The following is a 21335-nucleotide window of genomic DNA, read 5'->3' on the forward strand; positions in this document are numbered from 1 at the left end:
AGTGTGTGTGTGTGCTCACACGCATTTATTCATTCGAGAAATCTCGTTTGCCTTTACCTATTTATTCGCCAATATTTAGCTTGCTACAAAGTAACACATTTGTTGCATGCCACAAGTGCATGCCACGCGCAATGCGCAGCTAAAACTGGCTTTTGTCATTACTATATTCTCATTTTGTTGTTATTGTATTATTCGCTTGATTTTATTTCTTATTGTAAATACTGTGTGTGTATGTGTGTGTGCACTGTCTCATTTGTGCCACTTTTCATTTTTACTCCTCACAAGAATGTGACAATATTTCTCAATTCTTTTTTTCTGTTTTTCCAAATGACTTCTGTGGCATTAAATGCATAAATTAAATATTGTTGCAATGAACAGTAAAAATAATAATTATGTATGCGCACAAGTGTCGTGTGTTTTTTGGCTCCAAAAAGTATGCTTAGATTGTTTAATTGACGTTGATTTAGTTTGAAGAGAGAAGAGAGGTATTTAGTTCAGAATTTCATTTCTTTTCTTAAAATAAAATAGTTACAAAGCAATATTTTGAGCAGAAGAATTCGGTAACTTTACTTTTATGAAAAAATAACGGCCAAGTTTCTGTTTTTTAATAGGTCAATTCTCGAAACTAATTGGCGTAGGAGGTTTACACTGTTGATTTTCAATGACATATACCATAAACAATATCTATTCGGCTATCTATAAAGCTATATTTGATCCTATGGCAGAAAAGAAAATCCCTGCAAATCTTGTTTTTTCGTATAGGTCTAAAGTCATTAAGGATACGTCGGTACATACGTTTTCGCAAATGCCGTTGGCCAAAGATCGATCGTAAGGGATCTAGTGATCTCATTGTCCTCAGTAAGATTAGCCTCTCCCTAGTTGTGGAGCTTTTAACAGGCCACTGTCCTATTGGCGACCAGGAATCCTACCAGACGCCAGCTGTAGAAGCTGTATAGAAGAAGATGAGGTGGAAACAACTCAACACTTCCTGCTTTACTGTCCCGCATTTGGGAGGTCAAGACTCATACAGTTGAGAGTCCATACCTACAGACATCCCACCGAACTGACGGGAATGAAAATTAAACGTCTGTGCAAATTTGTATTGGCTACTAAGCGTTTTGATACTTCATAAGTTCGAACAGAGTTCTTCTTTTCTATGATTCACAAAGGAATATATATAGCAGTCCACGTGAGATCTTTGATCAGCCATCTAACCTAACCTATCCAACCTAACCTAGTATAAACTGATGATTATTTTTTGCGATTATATCATATGTACATATATTCAACGCTATTCTCCCAAAATTTGAAGTTAATCCGGCAAGTAACTTCGGAGACATAAAGCTATGAGTAAGAATCCTTTAAACTTAGTGTAATCAGTCTATGAACGCATTTTTCTTGAAACACTGTTTTTGGAGACGACCGATGGACTTGACTTTTTAATACAACTTTATAGAAAATGTATACTTTTTTCAAGAAGTCTATAATACACATAAGCCGTTCATTCCACAATCTAATAAATATAGGGCTTTATGATTTTGGAATGATATCAGTTGCCAATAACTCCTGTAGACAGGTTTTCGGAATACTCATCAGGAATGGATTCCCTGAGTTTTTTGTTTACCAAATACGAGGAATTTGGCATTATAAGGCCGTATTTTTTACATTTTGCATATTTAACTTAGCCCACGCGGGCTTTGGTTTATTCGCTTTTCGCTTAACTCATCAGTTTCAGAGAAGTTGGGTACTTATATTGACTACGATCCTGAACACTCTCTTGGCACACTTTGGTTACATTCCAACATACGTTGGTTATCAGGTCACTGAGCCTTTGTGGTGGGCGTGGGAAGAAAGAATTTGCTGGCGGAAAGGGACGGTGAGCTTTTTTATGGAAGGATCAAAGCTTGCGGAGAGGTTTGGTAGAGCGGTACACTGTCGGGAACTATCCTTCAACCTTAGTCTTAGATTTAATGATCGCCACGGCGTTTTCCAAGCAAAAGTGGCTGCCATAAAGGTAGCAGTAGATGTACGGCTCCAGAGCGTAGCCTTTTTTGGTATTGCTTTGAGTCAGCGGAATGTGAAATGGAAGCTCTTAGGTGCTCCGTTCGCTTTTTGAGGTTCACTACTACATTCTTGTAGTTCAAGTGTTAATCAGTTACTAAGCTGTGCAGTCGCAAGGTTTTTCTGGCTCAGAGGTATAACTTAAGAGATCTAGTGAACTCCTCTTTCACAGCAAAATCCACCTTTTAGTGGATGAAGCAGTTCTAACTTGATACTGCTCAAACCGGATGCTTAAAATAAAATGAGTTAGAAACATCTTAACATTTCCTCCTCGAAATCCCCACCTAGATATCTTGTCATCCTTTTAGACATCTAGCTGAAATAGCCGAAATGGAAGCAAAGCACATAAGCCGAATTGTGATGGATTCAGGGCACTTTGCCGATGGCTAATATCCAACTCCAGCAATTTTTCATTTGGCTACACAAAGGACCATACACAACAGTCCAGGTATGAGCTCCCGCCATGTTAAAGGATCAGTCAACTAACATAATCTAACTCCAAGTCAGAGAACCAGTTCGCACCAGGATTTGCGTCCTAAACAACGCGATATAATATTTAATACAGTTGAATTATTTAACACTTTTTCTAACAATTCAGATAACTATCAGTAAGATAATTACCAATTACCTTGGTTTTGTTATTCGCTCTTACTTCCTATTAACACACAGCTGAGCCATCAATTATGGAAAGCAACCGCTTTAGTTTCCAAACATATTCTTCTTAAAGCACCATTACTCTCTCACCCCTCTTAATTCTCCGTATGCGCAGCACATTTGCAAAATGATATTATGTTTCTTAATCTATAAAGACATATCTCGAATAACCATTCTAAAATATAACTCAGCGCAGAGAATAAACATAAACTTCCTTTTCAGTGGTGGCGTTGACTGCATTGTTTATAACAGCAACTTTTGCTTTTGTTCGGCGAATCGCTTTGCTGCCAGCAATGAAAAGTGCAAATGTTGCAGCAACACAGCAGCCAAAACGAAACTTCTAAACAACAATCATATTTTCTATGGAAAATGATAGTGGAAATAATAAAACGGCGGCCGCCTACCGAGTAAAATGGCAACACTTTGAGCGGTAGCAACAAACACAACAACAACAACAATCATAAATATAACAGCAACAATGGAAATGACCGAAAGTTAGAATTGCAAGCCGGAGAGCCACAGATAAACATCGCATAAAACGGATGAACCGAAACTAAAGCGTAAATGCTACACAAACACAAAGCAAAGCAATGGAATTGGTTGCGCATGCGCGGTCAGCAATTTCATGAGCGCTTTTGTTATTTTACATGCTGCTCAATGGTTTGCTGTTATTGCTGCCAATGTAAGTTTATTTTCATTACACGCCAAAAGTGCCCATTGTGCGAGAAATCGTGCACGACTCTAATAATATGCTACATTTCAATAGCCGCAGCAGCAGCAGCAACAGAAGTAGAAGTTGCAAGCACAGCAACAACATTCAAGGCAGTCCAATCGAGGCACGAGCAAGAAAGACGCTTGTACTATAGATTGCAGGCCAAATTTTCTTTCGTGCCGCTTTCGGTAATCTTCTTCTGCTGCTTTCCATTTCTTCCTGCGCAAGAAAGGAAATTTAAGATTAAATTTTTGACTGCAGCATGCCTATTAGCTTGAGTTGCATAGTCCAGTTGTTGCTGCACAAGCAAGAATTCATAATGGCAGCCAGGAAGTAAGAGTCCACAAGAGCTTACAATACTTGCTGGGTTCGGCTGCATTCAAAGCGCGCTTCCACCAGCGCAACCAGAACAACATCCGTTGCCGTCGCTGCATGATAATCGCTAAGCGGTTAAGCACAAATGGCAACAATCATAATAGCAAATAATGGCAATAATTATAACAAAGCGCTTGGCAAATGCCTAAATGTTTAGTGTAAGCGCGCGCATGCGCCAACGCAGACTAGCTATGTACCGTCCAAGTAGTATACGCGTTGTAAACGTTTATGTGCCCGAGCTGCCCACCTAAGCTGCCAGTTAGGGGCTTACTTGCTGTAGTAAGCTGGTGGCCACGCTTGCTTAATAGGCACTCGATAAGAGCGTGAATTATAATGGACTTTGTTCTATTTTATTTATTTTTTCTTCAACCACTTCCTACTTATTTATTTTCTGAATTTTCCTTCTTATTTTTCCTCAAAATACAATATTTTTCTTATGTCTGCCTAAATTGCTTCGAAACTCAGGCGTCGTTATGGTGCGTGAAGATCTCTTGTTGTTGATAGCTTTATTCGGAGCTCAATGTCTTTTGCGCGCTCGCAAATTAACTTCTTGTAGACTTAAATGGTAACTAAAAGGAATAGTTCTTTGGGCAATGGAGATTTCTAATTAAAGCTGGAAGCTGCTGAGAATACAAATAGACAAATATACTATACCAAACATTTTCAAAATAAACTAATTTTATTAGAATCTACTAAGAACAACATTGACAAAAAACCATCATTTTATAGCTCTCAAAATATAGTCGTAAGAACTGACAAGAGACCGAGATCGAGTAAAATAAAAATATAGAGAAATGTTTTCTATTATCATGGAGATATGAACCTTCGTTCCTCATCTAAATTGTATGTATAATAGAAAGCTATCCTAACTTGAGCTTAAAACTGTGAATGCTGGTTTTGGTTAAAGAGGGAGGGTGGTAAATTATCTAATTTCTTCCTCCCGAGCTGCCCAATATTGAAGACAAGTTGGAATATTCGGAACCCTGAATAATGTCTCGTCTCATTCGGTTGAATGCTGGGTATTCGCATGGATAATGTTTCAGTGTCTAATCATCCTCCGCGCTGTGCAATCCGCCGACTCGACTTTTTCAAATTTCTGGAGGTGTAAACTTAAGGGTAGATGTCCTGTGATAATTCCCACAATATTACTAAATTTCCTTTTGCATAGAGGCAGAAGCTCTTTGGTTTATCCCCCATCAATGTAACCCCAATGGAACTTTTTGTTATGTCCAGTTGCTAGTGTTCCAAGACCTGATGCGATCCTTAAATCCTTAAGGGTCCAGTGCGTTAAACAAGTCATGAAGGAACTGAACGCTCTGTGACAGCCTAGGTAAATTGTTTTTCCAGCTGCCTCTACCGTCTGTTTTCACTCTAATTCATATATGACTGAGTACCAATATATTACAAACCGAGCTACATACCTATAGACGGACTAGTTATTGCTCACTTGTTTAACCTAATGCAGTACGACTTAGTTGGCTCTAGCCTTAATTGACGTTTGGTTGTCCATACGACGGCGCGAATGATTAAGTTGTGCTCTTCAATGGTTCAAGGATTACTGAAGAATGGTGATGGATTGTCCTAGTCAAGTTGAAATGTTGAAATTTTGTTTCGTGACTATTGTCTTGTCTTTGAGAAGACTAAAACACAATTTAAAAAATTGCTCAAACATGAGCCAATTTCCTTGTAATCTAACATATGTTTGTTTTTTAAAGCCGTCTATTATAAATGCCCACATTATATTTCCGGGAGACCCTTTCAGATAAAAAAAAGTCTTCAGAAAGCATTTATTGAAGCTAAACTCATAGAGCTTAAACAGTCCTATCTGCTAATAAAGGGCGATCCATTTCGAGGTTCACTACTTTTTTAAAGAAAAAACACAGAAACTTCAATTTAATGGGGAATGTTTATTATCATTCGAAAGAGCATTCTTTTACATTTAGTTTTTGAAGATAATCTCTTTCAAATGTTGACCGCGGCTTCGACTCAGATGGTCCATCCGTTAAGTTCAATATCAATGGCTCGTTCGAGCATTTCGACTGGTAACTTGGAAAAGACACTGATGATGTTTTGCTCCAATCAAAACAGGATTGTCTGCAAATACTTCAAACTTTACATATCCTTACAGGAAAAAGTCTAACGTCACATGCTCTTACAGTAATGTTTTGGGCCAATCGACCGGCCCAAAACATTACTCAACGAAGTGTTCTCTCAATAAATCCATTGATTGATGTGTGGAAAGTGGCGTCGTTTTGTTGAAACCAAATGTCGCCGAGATCACGAGCTTCAATTTCATGCACCAAAGAGTAGGTAATTATGCCGCTAATACGGTCGCCATTGATGGTTACGTTCTAACCGGCATCATTTTTGAAGAAATATGGACCGATGATTTCACCGACCCAGAAGCCATACCAAAACGTTGTTTTTTCTGGATGAAATGGCAGCTCTTGATTCTCTTCAAGCTGTTCTTGGTCCCAAATGCGGCAATTTTGCTTATTTGCATACCCATTGAGCCAGATATGGCCCTCATCGCTGAACATAATTTGACTCGAAAACATCGAACATCGAAGCGATGTCGCTTTGTACGCTTTCAATTTAAGATCACGACGTAAACAATACTGAACAAAAATAACGACAATACTCACCATTGGTTTGTCAGAAAAAGTCTATTGAAACAAGTACCTCTACTTGAATCACCCGTTATGAGCATATATATTTTTACTTCTAAAGCATAGAAAAAAATAGCGCATCTCATTCTGCTCAAATTAAAATTTAATTTATTAGATTATTGAATATCTTAGCACGCTTCTATCAAAACGTATCACATAACAGAAAAAATGTGTTATTTACGTGTTAACTCTTAATTGATCGATGAGCTTCGTTAACAAACAAGTTTTAAAAATTATGAAATTATGAAGAGGCATAGAAGTCATCTAGTAGGCAGACGCAATGCCTAAGAGATACAGTAATACATACATATGTACATATAAAGAAGTTGCTTTGAAAAATCTCTATTAATCTTAATTTATTAAGACAGTTTATATCTTTTGGCTAAAGACTCGTTAGTATTTCAAATTTACTTGTTTCACTTCCATATTGTAGGCGGATACAAAAAAATGTACGAGAATTATGTGTGTCACATTTGATTGAGGTGAATATTAAATGTATCAAATATAACAAATGTCAAAGAAATTCTCATTGCTGAGAGCAGTGGGTAGTGATGGGCAACCTAAGAAAATGTGTGGTATACTTGAAATAAATATTTTTAACGAAGAATGTCGGAAGCGAATTTATTGAGCTATATAAGAATTCACAGAAAGCCTGTTGTGATATGTACATACATATGTAATAGTTTATTAGTAATTTAGTCATTTAAGCGCTTTTTTAAAACAGAAATCTTGACTCTCACATTTACTTCCAAGCATTTTTTTATAAACTTTTTACATATTTTTTTACATAAATTCTTTTGAAAATAAAACTTTAAATCAATCTAAAATTTAAAATCTGTTCAGTGCTGCTGGTACGAAGAGTTACTACTACATTGCTAACCGCTATTAGAAAAAGAGATTTATTTAATGTCATTAATAAAACGACATAAAATGCAAACAAATACTTACGTATGCACATTTTTAACAAAATTTCTTGGTATGCAAATATTATTCTGAGTTTTCTGTTGTTTTTATGACAGCTAACTATTTTTCTTGTGTAATCCACAACGCCGCCTTTTAACTTTACGTTAGTAATTTTTTTGCGAGAGTTTTTACCGGCAACTTGTTTTACAAGCCACACATTGAAAATTCCCCAACTTTTTTTGGATGTCAAAAAATTCCTAAACAAAAACTTTTAACAAAATGAACGACATAAAAGCATAACAAACACAACGATGAAAAAGGCATTTTACAAATAAATTATTTAACAAAAAATCTGGTATTTAACTGCGGTTCCATGTTTGACAAGAACAAAGAATTCGACTTCGAAGTTTCGTTTCTGTTGATTGCGTTTGACAAAAGCAAACAAAGCTAAGAAAAAATTAAATTTTGTTAAACAGTTAAAAAAACGGTCAGGTGGAATTTAAGTAAAGGGTGTTTCAAGATTAGTTTTAGATATGTTTCTCAAATAAAAACAAAAATTGTTTAAAAATATATATTTTTCTTTAATTTTAAACCTAAGAAGTTAGTTAGAAGATCGTTTTGATTAATCTCATTGGAAGCTCTATAAAACTATACGAATTGCATTTTCACATTCAATTTAAGTTTAAGATTACCACATCTTAATAATTTCTGAATTAATTTCTAAAGGTTTTACAATAGCTTCATTCAACTGTCATAAAAAACAATGGCAAATTACAATTCATTGTCGAGATTCTTTCATAACAACAAAGACTGATTAAAAAATGATCTGAAAATCTCATCAAATTTGAACCGGACTGTTAGATGGCAAACGCTGTGTTCGTGTTTCAGTGGGTAGAGAAGGGTCTGAAAAATAATAAAGCCACCATTATCGTACAAAGACTGATTTATATAGCCTATAATTCCCAGTTCTAGTAGATGTCTAGAGCATCTTTGCTATCACCCGCCAGGGAGGCTCTAAAACAAACTCTTTCTGTGTTGTTGTTGTAATGAGTATCTAATCCCGTTAGGATGGAAGGGATCAGATAAGTTAACGTCGACATCATCAAACGGTAGGTTCAAGAATCGTGGTGTTTTGACGTTGTCGAACCAAATGGAGAAGGGTCTCAGATGAGGATGGGTAGCTGGGAGGGCAAAGATGTGACCAATGTCATGCGGGGCTCATTGCATGTCGGACATATATTAGATATGTCGGGGTCTATTCTGGATAAGTGCTGCTGATGTATCCAAAACGAAGCTGCGCAAGGGTCAATCTCGTTTCTCGCGGTAACTTGAAGAGGGAGTCGGTGAAGGTGTTGATGACTACACTGTGAAAGGCGGTTAGTGCTTGTCGGTTGTTAGTTGCGTCCAAAGTCTGGTCGGCATATTGTTTGTTGTCGTCAACGTAGTTAAGGAACGATCTCTTGATGTTCCTAGCAGGCGGGGTCTAAGCAGGTGATGATTTCCGCGAAAGCACCCCAGCAGGAACTGCTTGGTGAGGTGTTCATTATGCTGCTTAACTGGAAGCATACGGGAATAACTGCGCAGGTGTTTGATGGGAGACATCAATAGGCAACCTGCTGTGGTTTGTAGTGAGTGATCTGACAGTTTGGAGCTTTCTCGTCTGCGTTTTTCTGCATCCAGGCGACTATATTGGTGCGGCGTAGTTAAGGACTGACCGGTCGATTGCCTTGTAAGTTACTAACAACGTTTCTTTGTCTTTTCCCCATGTGCTGCCAGCTATCGAGTTGAGGATTTTGTTGCGGCTCTGTACTTTGGCGATAATCGCGTTTTTTCGCTGTTCTCAAGTAGTGTTGTGTGATTGACTGTGTCAAAGGCTTCTAATAAGTCCAAGGCTACGAGGATCGTCTCTCGCAGGATGGTTTCTGGAAGCCATGCTGGTTGTTTGCTAGGCTCAAGTGGTTTGTGCAGGTCGGGAGAAGCAAGGCTTCAATTGTCTTCACTACTGGGGAGTGGGGAGTTATTTGACGATAAGACTCATTTTTGTTGGAAGTTTCATAACGTTAGCATGTTGGCATGCACTTGCTGTCAGAAGTAACCGAATCCTCAGATAATATTACTCTTTGGTGTTGAGGTGAGATTTTTTGGCGAGACAAATGATTACATTGTCATTATTTTAATTATTTATCACCTAAGATGATTTGATATCTTATCTTCAAAATATCTGTCTCAAAAACAATACCTCTTTGTATTCCTGAAGTCGTGATTTGGAAGAAAATAGTAAAGCTTCATAAATTGGAAGAAGTAGCCATTGGTCCCATATATTTTCTACATATAGCTAGTAGAAAGTAGTATAAGGTTCTAAAGTGGGAACTACAGTTATAAGCAGCTAAACAGGGTTGTATCTATGCACGTTGTATCTATCAACAATTTTGCAGAGCTGGTCGGTGTGAAATTCCTAGCTTAGTTGTAGCTTTAAGCATTATATTATCAATGAATAAGAATAGAATAAATCAAAATATTCAAAAAGTTTATCGAGCACACATTTTTCGATCACCCTATACCCATATAAAAAGCCTAAAAACAACAAAAATCATAAATTGCCTAAGCAAAACATATAAACACAAAACTTGTGTAAAATCAATGATAATTTACATAAACCAAAGCAACATCATTAGCGCCGATTTAAATGACTTAACATCTCAGAGGTTTTCGGGTTGTCTATTCCTTAGTTTTTTTTTACTTATTTCTTGACTGAATTTATTCAGGTAGTCACGCTGTCACAGCGTTTGCGGTTAGAAATATTTATGACCTAATTGACGCCAGCGAAATTTAAATCGGTGGAGAGCCACGCACAGACATATATGTTGTTGTTGTCAAGTATTTCCATATATTCAAGCGTCTATTTTAATCTCAACGCCTTCAAATTGTCGTCTCGGCGATCACGCATCATCCATCAACTTAACACAGCTTTCAACACTTCCAGCGCAAGTAACACTGCGCATGCGCGCCAATTACAAGCTGTAAGTGCGCGTACGAGTGTGGCAGCTGGCAAATGACGCCCACTTGCTGTCCCAGAAAGTTGACAACAACGTGGCTAAGAACGTGCTGACGTGCTGTTGGAGGCCGGTAGTAGGCAGGCACTCATAGTTTTTATTTTAACTTTCTTGGGGAAAACCCTCAGCCAATTTAGGCTTCACTGGCAGCTGCTTCAAAATAAAATTGCCAAATCCGTGCCAAATTGGTGTTAATATAAACACACTAAAATATTAAAATAATCATACAAATGAATAAGTATGTATATAGAACAGTAAGAATGCCGTGGAAATAATAATTTTATACAAATTCGGAGTTCACGCTTAACGTCAGCAACCTTTATGCTGACTGTGTGTGGGCGAACAAGTTGATTGTATGTATAGTTCTGAAAAAATATATATTGCTGCATAGTAGCATATACTTAAGTACCTTTATATTATGTAAAAAGGCGCCTAAGGCCGGAAATACCTTATTTTAAAATTTTGTAAAAACACGAAACTCGAGTTTATAGCTTTCGGGCACAACTTACATTAAAAGAGTATTCTTATTTCTTTACCCAGTCTTTACTGTTCCCATTTTGTCCTCATATGTATTCATAATTCTAAAAATTTCCTCATTAGTTTGAAGTTTATATCCCCGACATCTGAATTTCAAAGATCAGGGGATTCTAAATTATTTCAAAATAAATCTCCAATTATGAAAGTACATTCTGTAAATGTACATTATAAGTATTATTTCAATAAAATTCACAGAAAACCCTTAATCTCGGTCAGTGTATGAGTTATATGGAGTATATGTATATATAAATTGCTTGGATTCCAACATGGCTCGCATGTAATGCTAGTAGGTTGTGACCTGTCAACAGGCCAACAGCCGTCCGGCAGTCCTTTCGAGATCGTGTGAGTAAAAAGCAAGCGAGTTTTCTTAATGATCTCTTGTACATGAACTTAGCGATCCTGCATGTACTTAAGGCTTTTCATCTCGCCCTGATCCGCCTGTCATCCCTTTCGTAAATTTCGTTGTATATCGTTTAAAGTGAATTCCATATTTTCTGTGCTTGTTCGGTAGTCAGACGGATGACACTTTTGGCAATCTCCTCAACTACTTCGTTTCCCGGAACTCCTTTGTAAACTGGAACACATTATATATGCAGCCTGCTTCTTGTGAGATTTCCCTTAATTTCTGCCTTGTTATAGACGTATGTTTATACTTATGATTTATTTTCACGTTATTTCCTGCGTTGTTAGCTATAGACCGCTTTCTCAACTGCAAATACTTCCGCCTGGAAGACACTGCAGTAATCCGGCAGCTTGAAGGGTCGTCTCAGATCCAGCTCCGAGAAATAGATTCCAGATCCCGCTTCATTGCCCATTATGGGTTCAACTGTGTAAATGTTGTTAGTTCCGCTGGTGTGTCGCAGGCTTCGGCACCATCCATCTTCCTTTAGTGTTCTTGGGACCTTCTCTACCAAATGAAGCGTATGGGTATGGAATCTAATTTGTCTACCAGCCCGCCGTTTGAGCTATGCCCGAAAGACCTTTTAGAGGACTCACCCAATGGCCTCAATCTTGAGGCAGATTTTACCGCAGAGCTTTCTACTGTAATATTGATTGGTGGTAGGTTAAGTATCCTTTCTGTTGGGACCGTTGGAGTGGTTTTTAGCGACACCTGGATCATATTCCTTATGGCTTAGGGCTTTTACTATATTTCGGTTTAACGAGTGCAGTGCAGTATCTGTGGATCTACCCTCCGCATAGACGTGCTGTTCCTTCGACATGTTGGCTAATAAAACCTTCCCTCATACATATAGAGGTCTAGAATTTTTTCAAAATTCTTCAGAAGAGATGAAGTTAGACTTATTGGTCTGTATTCTTTCGAATATAGGACTGCTTTGGCCGCCTTCGGTATGAATACGATCCTTGCCTCTTTCTAAAGAATAATTACGTCGTTAAGCCTTAAACGTCCTTCGTATATTATGGTCAAGTAAGGAACCAGCGCTCTTGATACGTTCTGCATCATGACCGGAAGCCGTTGATTGCCCAAAGTACTTTTGTCTTCTTTCTTGCGATGTACTCTACGTTATCTCTTGCAAGTTGGAGATCTTAATCGTCTGTACACCCTGAAAAATTAGTGTTGACCAGGTCGACCAGTGATTCCTTATTGCTTCCAGTCGACTCTCCACATTTTTGCATAGTAGCCTAAGGGTAGTCGGGTGTTTAGGTAGTATAAGCCTTGCTTCCCTGGCTTTGATTCCTGCAAGTTGCAAGAGTAAAAAATGTTCGGTTACACCCGAACTTAGAACTTACCTTACAAATTTTGATTTGCAACAATACTAGTAAACTTAACAGTACCTCGAATTGCACTCAATATAATGACGATCTTAAAAAAGGTGGCTATGTATCACCTCACACTGATCGAATTTCGAAAGTCCAAAAAGTCCGAAAGAGTGTCATAAAAGAGATGACTTTTTCAAGAAGAATGTCGAAAAGTACTTTGACTTCCAAAATTGGCAACATAAATATATTTGAAGTATGCTAAGAGGAGAAATTTTCCAAGTTTGCTGTCAAAATAGAAACGTAAACGCATCACAAAATGTGAAGCAATATTATTGACGTACACAAAGTGACATCCAACTGTCAATTGTCATGCAATATGTCAATAAATTTTCATAACGAGAGCACAATCTTTAAACTTTCAAACCTTCGCATAGACATTGTTTTTGTAACTGTTGCCGGAAATCCAAGCTAGTCTATTTTCGATCTAACCGCTTCGATAGGCAAAGCAATTGAGGGTTCGCAGCATGTGATTGTTTTTGTTGCCTACGATAATTCCTCTTGCGTGTTGAATACGAGTATCTTCAAGAGCATTAATTGCTTTTCGAACGTTTCACCACGCAAATTTTTATATATACTCGTATAAGTGTTGTTCGTTAATTTGAGTTTGAATTTGAATATTTGCATTTGAACCAAATATGGCAGAGTTGGCGTGCGATGTGGGCGGCTGCTGTCAGTTTAATATGCGCCACAAAGTCATTATCCATTCACAATTATTTAAATGAATTGAGTGAAGGAAATACAATGCTTAAGTGGTTGGTAACAACGAAGTAGAGAAAAAATGTTAATAATTAAAATAAAAAAATATTTTGAAAATGTAAAAATCTTCCTTTTTTTGTTGAATTTTAAAATTTTTGTTAGTCTGTAGTTTATTTGTAATAATTTTTTTTTTAACACCGAAAAAGTTATCACAAACCAAAAATACAAATTAATTAACCACTTCAGTAGCGTACAAAGGAAAATCAGCGGACCGCGAACTTAAATGAAGAGACAAAAAAATGGTTAAATTTAGTTAAATTTGCAAATTTATAAATAAATATATATTGATTGTATAACTTTCTTCGTCACTGTTAATTTTTCTCAGTACATACGAAGGTGCGTGATCACTACAGCGTTGTATTTCGGTTGTTAACCTATAAAATCATCGCTCTGAGGCTCATCAGTGTCTTCTGGTGCTCAAATAAATATATGTATTTATGTTAGATGTCACAGTTAAGAGTGAACAAATTTGCATTATTACAATAAAAAACGATTTTCTAATTTAATATGCATTGGCATAAGACATAAGAATGTTAAAAAAATTTTAGAGAGGCATGCAAATTAAATACTAAAAAATATGGCATAATCATTTAGCATAATTCAGCGGTTAACCAGTTAACCGTATCCACAACTTTAATCGAAATTGGCACACAAGTGTATCTACTCTTTTTGTGGCGTCTCAAGAATTTAATTAGCATGGAAATGTTGCTTTTTTATGATTCTTTTAATAATAGAATGTTCAAGTTTAGAATACTCAAGCTTGGAATCGACAGTTTATTTAATTATTTTTTAAACTTTTTTACATAATGGCCATTCATGCGTCTACTATTTGTCATATTTGAACTCAGCTCATAACAGTGTATTGTTCCACATATCCGTGGTATTATCAAATTAAGGCCACGGGGAGAAACCGGTATGGTTTGAAATGAGCCTACCTACTTTGCTGATCTTAATGTAAGCATATTAAATACAAGCGCTTGGTAAAAAAATAATTTATTATGCTTTTGCTGAAAAAGTCATTCAGTTTCTTAATATTGTCATAAAATTAAGTGAACTCGCTTGAAGAATGTAGGATCATAACTAAACAATTTTGTAAATGGTGAACATTTTGGTGCAAATATGCTTAAAATGTTATAATGTATTGGCAAAATGCATAAACACTAGAAAAGAAAATTATAAAATATATGTATAATACATTGTATAATTTATAAACATTTTATACTTGTATAATGGCGTACAATTCAAAACAAGTAAGGAAGAACGAAATTCGGAGGAAAGCTAAAATTGTATACTCTCTCAGGATAGCCCAAACTTTATATTAAACAAATTACTTAAAAATTCAACAGTCATTATTCGACGATATCGTGAGTGAATTACAATCGTGCTTGATATTTTTTAAAGAATGTGCCTCGCATAGACCAGTTTTGGTCCTCTGCAATACCAGATGCTTACAGTGTAGTCTTGCCAATGCGGGACAAGAGCACAATAGGTGCTCCATTGTTTCTCTTACGCCTTGCTCTAGACACTTCCTGCAGTCTTCTCGATCTGTCTGCCTTATTCTGTGGGCGTGTGTCGCCACCAGACAGTGACCAGTTCCCCCAGTCTCTTCTATCGAGTGGCAATAGAAATTTTGCGTACTTCCGATCCACCGTATTGTTTATGATTTTTGCACTTTTGCGCCCTTATAGCTCATTCCACCGGTTTTTGAGTTTTTTTTTTATCATGCTTCTGATCGTCGTATAGATAATGCATGGATTTCCCAGTGTTGATCACGTTTTCGGGTGTTAGCCGTACACTATTTTTGGTAATCTCATCCACTATTTCATTTTCCTCAATACCTTAGTGACCTGACACCCAGTAGAAGTAAAGTCGCTTGCTTCTGGCAACTTTTTCCACTGCTGCCTTGCTTTCCAAGACCCTTTTGGCCGATATGCGATACGAGGCTACTGTCTTGATTGCTGCTTGGCTGTCTACGTGGATATTGATTCTGGAATCCGGCTCCGCGGCTTTCGCAATAGCAGAGACCTGAGCTTGAAGTATATTTCAGTGGTCCGGCCACTTAAAAGGCCTAACGCTGGACAGCATATCCCCGCACCAACTCCATCGTCCATTTTCGAGCCATCCCTACGATTAGAGTGTTGAACTTAGCTAACATACCTTTTCGCCAACCATCATTTTCTACATTTACTTTGAACCTTTTTACCCAGTTGAAAAAAGGGCTCAAGAAGTCCGTAGTCCAAATCGTCATTACCCATCGAGCTATGCCCGAAGGTTCTAAACGTAAATTATCCTGCAGCCAGTAGACGTCTTGCCGATTTTGCAGCCCAGTTTTCAGCGAAGATGTCTTAAGGTGGCAGAGGTACTACCAATTCAAGACCCGCCATTGGAGTTGTTGTTTTATGAATATAATTTACACACAGGCATGACTGTAGTTCGATTTCGCCCATTTTCACAGTATACCATAAAAATGTCTCAATTTTGATTCAAATTGGTTGATTATTTCCTGTGATAGTATTTAATCAAAAGGTTAACGGTGTTGAATTTCCAATTTTTACACCGATTCCTAGCCCTTAGATACTATCCTAGTTGTGTCCCTTAACGTTTGTGACGTACTTACTTAGTGATTTTCCAAAATGTTTGTAATTTTCAACACAACCTTTATATGAGAGGTAGGCATGATTATCATCCGATTTCTCCTATTTTATAAAGTGAAACTTATTCTCAATAAGTATGGTTCATGTAGCTTTAATGCTTTCTGAGATATGTGTGTGCATTAAACTTTTTTGGAGGTAGAGTCACGTTCGTTTTTTTAGACTGTAACTACCCGCAAAAAAAATAAATATATGTATAATCATTTACATAAACATATGTATAATAATTAAAGTATGCTTATATCAAGTCCAGTACAACATATGTTGTTTCATATTGCCTACATTTTGGATGACAGTGGATTTGTTTGAAAAATACGCCAACATTTTCTAAGAATTTTCTTCAAAACCCATCTGAGATCAAAAGCTAAATATTGAGGTTAAATAAAAGACAAATGATTTTCAAAAATTTAAGTGAAATATATACATACATATATATTATTTTATATACCACAATAATTTTTTGCGCCTAAATGCATACTTGTTTATCTTTTTAACTAAGCGCTTAGTAATTAGTTTGTCCGTTATTACGTATAATTTATGAATACTTGTCAAATTATGAATGATTTATGTCGCACATAAATATGCATAAATTTTTTTATGTTTTCTGGTTGCTCAATGAATATAAAAAAAATTGCTAGCTCATTTGCAATGCAATTAATGTCGCTCGAAGCGCAAACTCGCGCATTAATAAATTCGTTCATTGGGAAATATACTTACTTACAGTCATACATACATATGTCTACATGAATTTAATATGTATATATATACCACATATATAATTTCTACAAAGAAACATATGTCTGTAGCATATATTTATCAATATGCTGACCAGTTGTCTCTGCCAGATGCTATCTCACTATCTTTTTGCGATAAACACTCAGAACTTTGACAGGCCGGAGGCTCTATGGAAGTCAAGTAAATTAATTTTTTTTTTTTGCGTCAATTTTAATCAAAACCATTTTTTACTGCAATAATTTTATTCAACTGCCATTTCGCGTACACACACACACACCCGCACATTCCTGCGGCAAGCTCAGAGTTTGCCACGCCGATTGAGTATTCAGAGCTATTCGCTTTGCGGCATTTCAGCATTCCTCAGGCAAAATGCCGGCTAATAGATTTATAATGACACACAAAGGGAAGGCGAGCAACTCAATGTGTGCAAAGTGTGCAAAAATTATCGCTGCCATGCCTTTGTTGTAGTTGTTAGTATTGGCTGTTGTTGCTGACTTGTAAGTGCGCTGTTGTATAATAAGTTACAGTAGCAACAAGCGAGCAAAATTACAACAAAATTGTTTTATTTGGTCTGTTGGTTAGTTTGTGGGGTGGGCAGGAAGGCGGTAATTGTTGCACAGTGGTTGTTGAAAGAGTGAATTAAATGCGTAACACATATTTTAAAGTAATACATGCCACATACTTTTGGATATACACAAATGCGTATATATATGTACGTTTGCTAGGGTGAGTCCAAAACAAAATAATCTCGAATTTATGGCTTCAAATTAATTTATATGCAGCTTTTAAAAGAGGAATTTCATAATTGAAAAAAATCAGACCGATAATTTTTTTTAGAAAATGCACTCTAACGATCTGCGTTGTAAACTTTATTTTTTTTCTTTTCTTTTCTTTTTTTTTAATTTTTAAAGTAAAAAAAAAAGTTTTAATTGAATCACCAACGACAGCTTTTAAAACTAAACTAAAACTCCTGCCTCTACAGGAATATGTTTTTCTCCTCATAAAAACATATTTTAATCCGTTAATTCGAAATTTCTTTTGCTCACCTTAATGCACATATTTTTTCCATTACTCGCATTGATTTAAAGTTGTATTGCTAGTGACATTATCGCCTTGCTGTCCAGGTTGTTTAGCATGTTGTTTGACTATATTGTTGTAAAGTTGTAGTTGTAAATTGTTACAACAATCGTTAATTGTTGGACAATTAAAAGAATAATTCTCAGTTTTATATGCGTTATGTCGGCTAGAACTCACATTTATTTATGAAATTTGTTATTTATTGCAATTTTATTGGTTTTTAATTTATTGTGCAATTATTTAAAGTTGCCTTTAAACACCGCTGAGCTAATGAGCGTGTTGTTTTCATTTTCACTTCACTTTTAATTTTTTAATGAACGTTGGCGATATTGGCACTTATTTAATTTAACGGTACTATTTCATATCCCTTATGTACAAGCCTATACATAAACCACTTGCTCATAATTTTTACCAATTAGTATATTTTTTGAAAAATGTGTATCTATGATAAGAACTCTTTGGGCCGATTGAATATTTTATTCAGTAAGTTTTAATTTTCACCTCCACTAGGATCCGACCACAGTTGGCTTAGCTGGCCATATCTGACTTCAGGTTAAGCTTTTATCGTAAATGGCGAACTTTAATAATACCATCTGATCAAATTTGACCCGGACTGGTGAATTTAAATTGAAAGCCCAAATCAAACCGAAAGTCCACTTTATCACTCACACAAGTGTTTGAAAATTTCTGTTAATGGCGATAACATCGAAAAAGTTAAAGAAACATTGCTTGAAAATCATCGTGTTGGCAACAGAGAGATAGCAGAGGATCTCAACAGCTCATATATCGAATCAAAACATTTTGGTTAATATTTCGGGTATGAAGTTTGTCAATGCTAGATTCGTTCTAAGCGACTTGAACACAATGCAATTTTTAAGTCAATAATAAAGATTTGTGCTAAAATACGTGAAAAAGTATTATTACTTTTTTTTAGCAGCTGGGGTCATGATTGATCAAGTGGTATGGTCTCATTTTTATAATAAACTCAAATTCATACCTTGACTTAATTTGACTTAATAGATTTATTCACATTTTATACTCTTGTAATCTATTGCTACATAGTATTATACATAGTTTTGTTCGCCTAACGGTTGTAAGTATTACCTAAAACTAAGTGAGTTAGATTGTTATGTACAGGTATATGTGTATAAATGATTAGGATGATGAGACGAGCTGAAATCCGGGTGACTGTTTGTCTGTCCGTCCGTTTGTTCGTCCGTACAAGCTGTAACTTGTGTAAAAATTGAGATATCTTGATAACTCTTGGTATGCGGGTTGCTTGGTACAAAAAAAATTACGAGTTCGTGATGGGCGTAATCGGACCACTGCTTAGGTTTCGATTCTCCGGTTGTCTGGTTGACTTTAAGGTATTTCCCTAGAATTGATTCCTGCAAGTTGCAAGAGTATAAAATGTTCGGTTGCACTCGAATTTTGTCCTTCCTTAATTATTTAAATTTGTAATTTAATACTTATATGTTGCAATAAAAATTTATCATTCAACCTCAAATATTAAAAAATTATATAAATTATTTATATTTTCTTGAGTCTAATTAGAATTTTTCGTTTTCTTTCTTTAATTTCAGTGAAAAAAATTACGTATTTGTTTATAATACGTTATGATTTTTGAAGCGGTAAATTTATAAACCCCATAAGATTTATCAGAAAGGAATTATAAAGATCAAAGGTGAGTTATTTTTTTTAATTTAAATTTATAACTAACTAAAATCTATTTTTAATTAAAAAATATATAACAAATATTTGGGAATCAAATTCTTTTAGGTTTAGTTATGTTCTTAATGAATACGAATTCATTTTGATTTGTTGGTTCTGAAATTGATTTTCTTTCCAATATAATGTTCTTATAACCTTCATTATCTGCTCACTGTCTTCTAAAAGGTGTTCGCAATGTGGCTTTCGATTAATTGACAATCATAATAGTTAATACGTTCGAAGCCGAAATTAAGAAATAAAGAGGTTAGTGCAGTCTGATTTGAACACTCTCTGTGTCACAATTATATATGTATATATTATCCTCCATCCTCCTCAACTCAGTTTACACAGCCGTATTAGTTTTGCGGAGACACAAAATTCAGACATAGTGTCCTAAAGGCATTTCTTTTTCGCGCTATCAAAAGCAGCTTTGAAGTCGACGAAGAGGAACCTTTGCTCCATCGTCATCGATTGGGAAATCGAGTTCGCGTACTTCTGGCGTTATATTTTCACTGCCATTCAGCAGGCTGGTGAAGTGTTCCTTCTATAATTTTAGTATGCTCCGGGCATAAGTCACTAGATCTCCTCGGGGTGTTCTACAAGATTTTGCTGCGGTCTTGAAACCTTCTGTTAGTCGCCGCTTTTTTCGTAGAATTTTTGAGCATTACCCCTGTCTGCCAGCTTGTCAAGCTCTTCATAGTCACGCATTTCGGCTTCCCTCTTTTTTGTTTAAAATGCGTATTTCTCTTCAGCGCTCGGTCTCTATCCTATCCCGCTCGTGTCGTGATCGATTGTTTTGAGGTAGGCAGTCCATTTTCTCTGCTTTGCGACATGACATTGTACTAGCTGTTCTTTTGGCTTTTCTAAGAACCAATGGTTTCGTTCTCAGCTGTACATAAAGAGCTTGAAGTGCCGTCCCACAGTTATATCCTCCATATTCATATGTATTATATGGTATATTGGGTCGTTCAACTCAGTAAACATATTTTCGAATTTCGAAAGTTTTTCAATGTGGACTACTTAGTACCTATACTCCAAAAAAAGTTAGACAATTTTAGTATATCATAAGACTGCTGAGAGGTTGTTTTAATGTAATATCCAAATAAAATTTTCAATTATATAAAAAAAAATCTAGTATGTTAGTAATAAACATGTTTTTTTTTCTTTTCATTAAACTGCACGAACGTTTGAACAATATTTTCGAAGTAAACTTTTATTGGCCACTGGAATAAAAAATATATGGGAAGTTATTTCTACTTCGATATTTAAATCATTTTTGAAAGTTTTCGTTATCACCTCACCCAAATTCTCTATCACCCGATTTCTCTATATTTAGCTACAGAGTATAAATTTTTTACTAAGGAAGTAGACTCTAAGTAACCATTATTCTAGTTCTCATTCTGGTTATTGAATTTAAATATTTTTCAAACTGGAAATTTCCCACTAACATTTAATATTTATTTTACGAAGCGCCTACTCCACTGACCTCCTTCCACTAGAGTGGAAATTTCAGTTTTTCCGAATTTCCCAATAAACTTGTTGGCGCTATTAATTATTGTTGTTGTTGTGCCAACTAAAGTTGACACTAAAATGCAGGCGACAGGAAATTAACATGATTTTTCAGCGGATAAATAGCTAAGACGAAGCCCAGAAGCCAACACAT

At 36.0% G+C, this 21335-nt stretch overlaps 1 protein-coding gene across 4 annotated transcripts in view; it reads left to right on the top strand.

Annotated features, from left to right (window-relative positions):
- The window catches only part of LOC120775723 (myb-like protein P), a 175373-nt gene that overhangs the window by 81235 nt on the left and 72803 nt on the right, over positions 1–21335 (top strand). For all 4 annotated transcript variants that reach the window (XM_040106036.1, XM_040106039.1, XM_040106038.1 and 1 more), the window contains exon 3: positions 19546–19646. The gene's annotated coding sequence lies outside the window, so the exon portion shown is untranslated. The remainder of the gene's footprint in view (positions 1–19545; positions 19647–21335) is intronic.

The sequence above is a fragment of the Bactrocera tryoni genome, chromosome 4 (assembly GCF_016617805.1).
Source record: "Bactrocera tryoni isolate S06 chromosome 4, CSIRO_BtryS06_freeze2, whole genome shotgun sequence".
NCBI lineage: Eukaryota > Metazoa > Arthropoda > Insecta > Diptera > Tephritidae > Bactrocera > Bactrocera tryoni.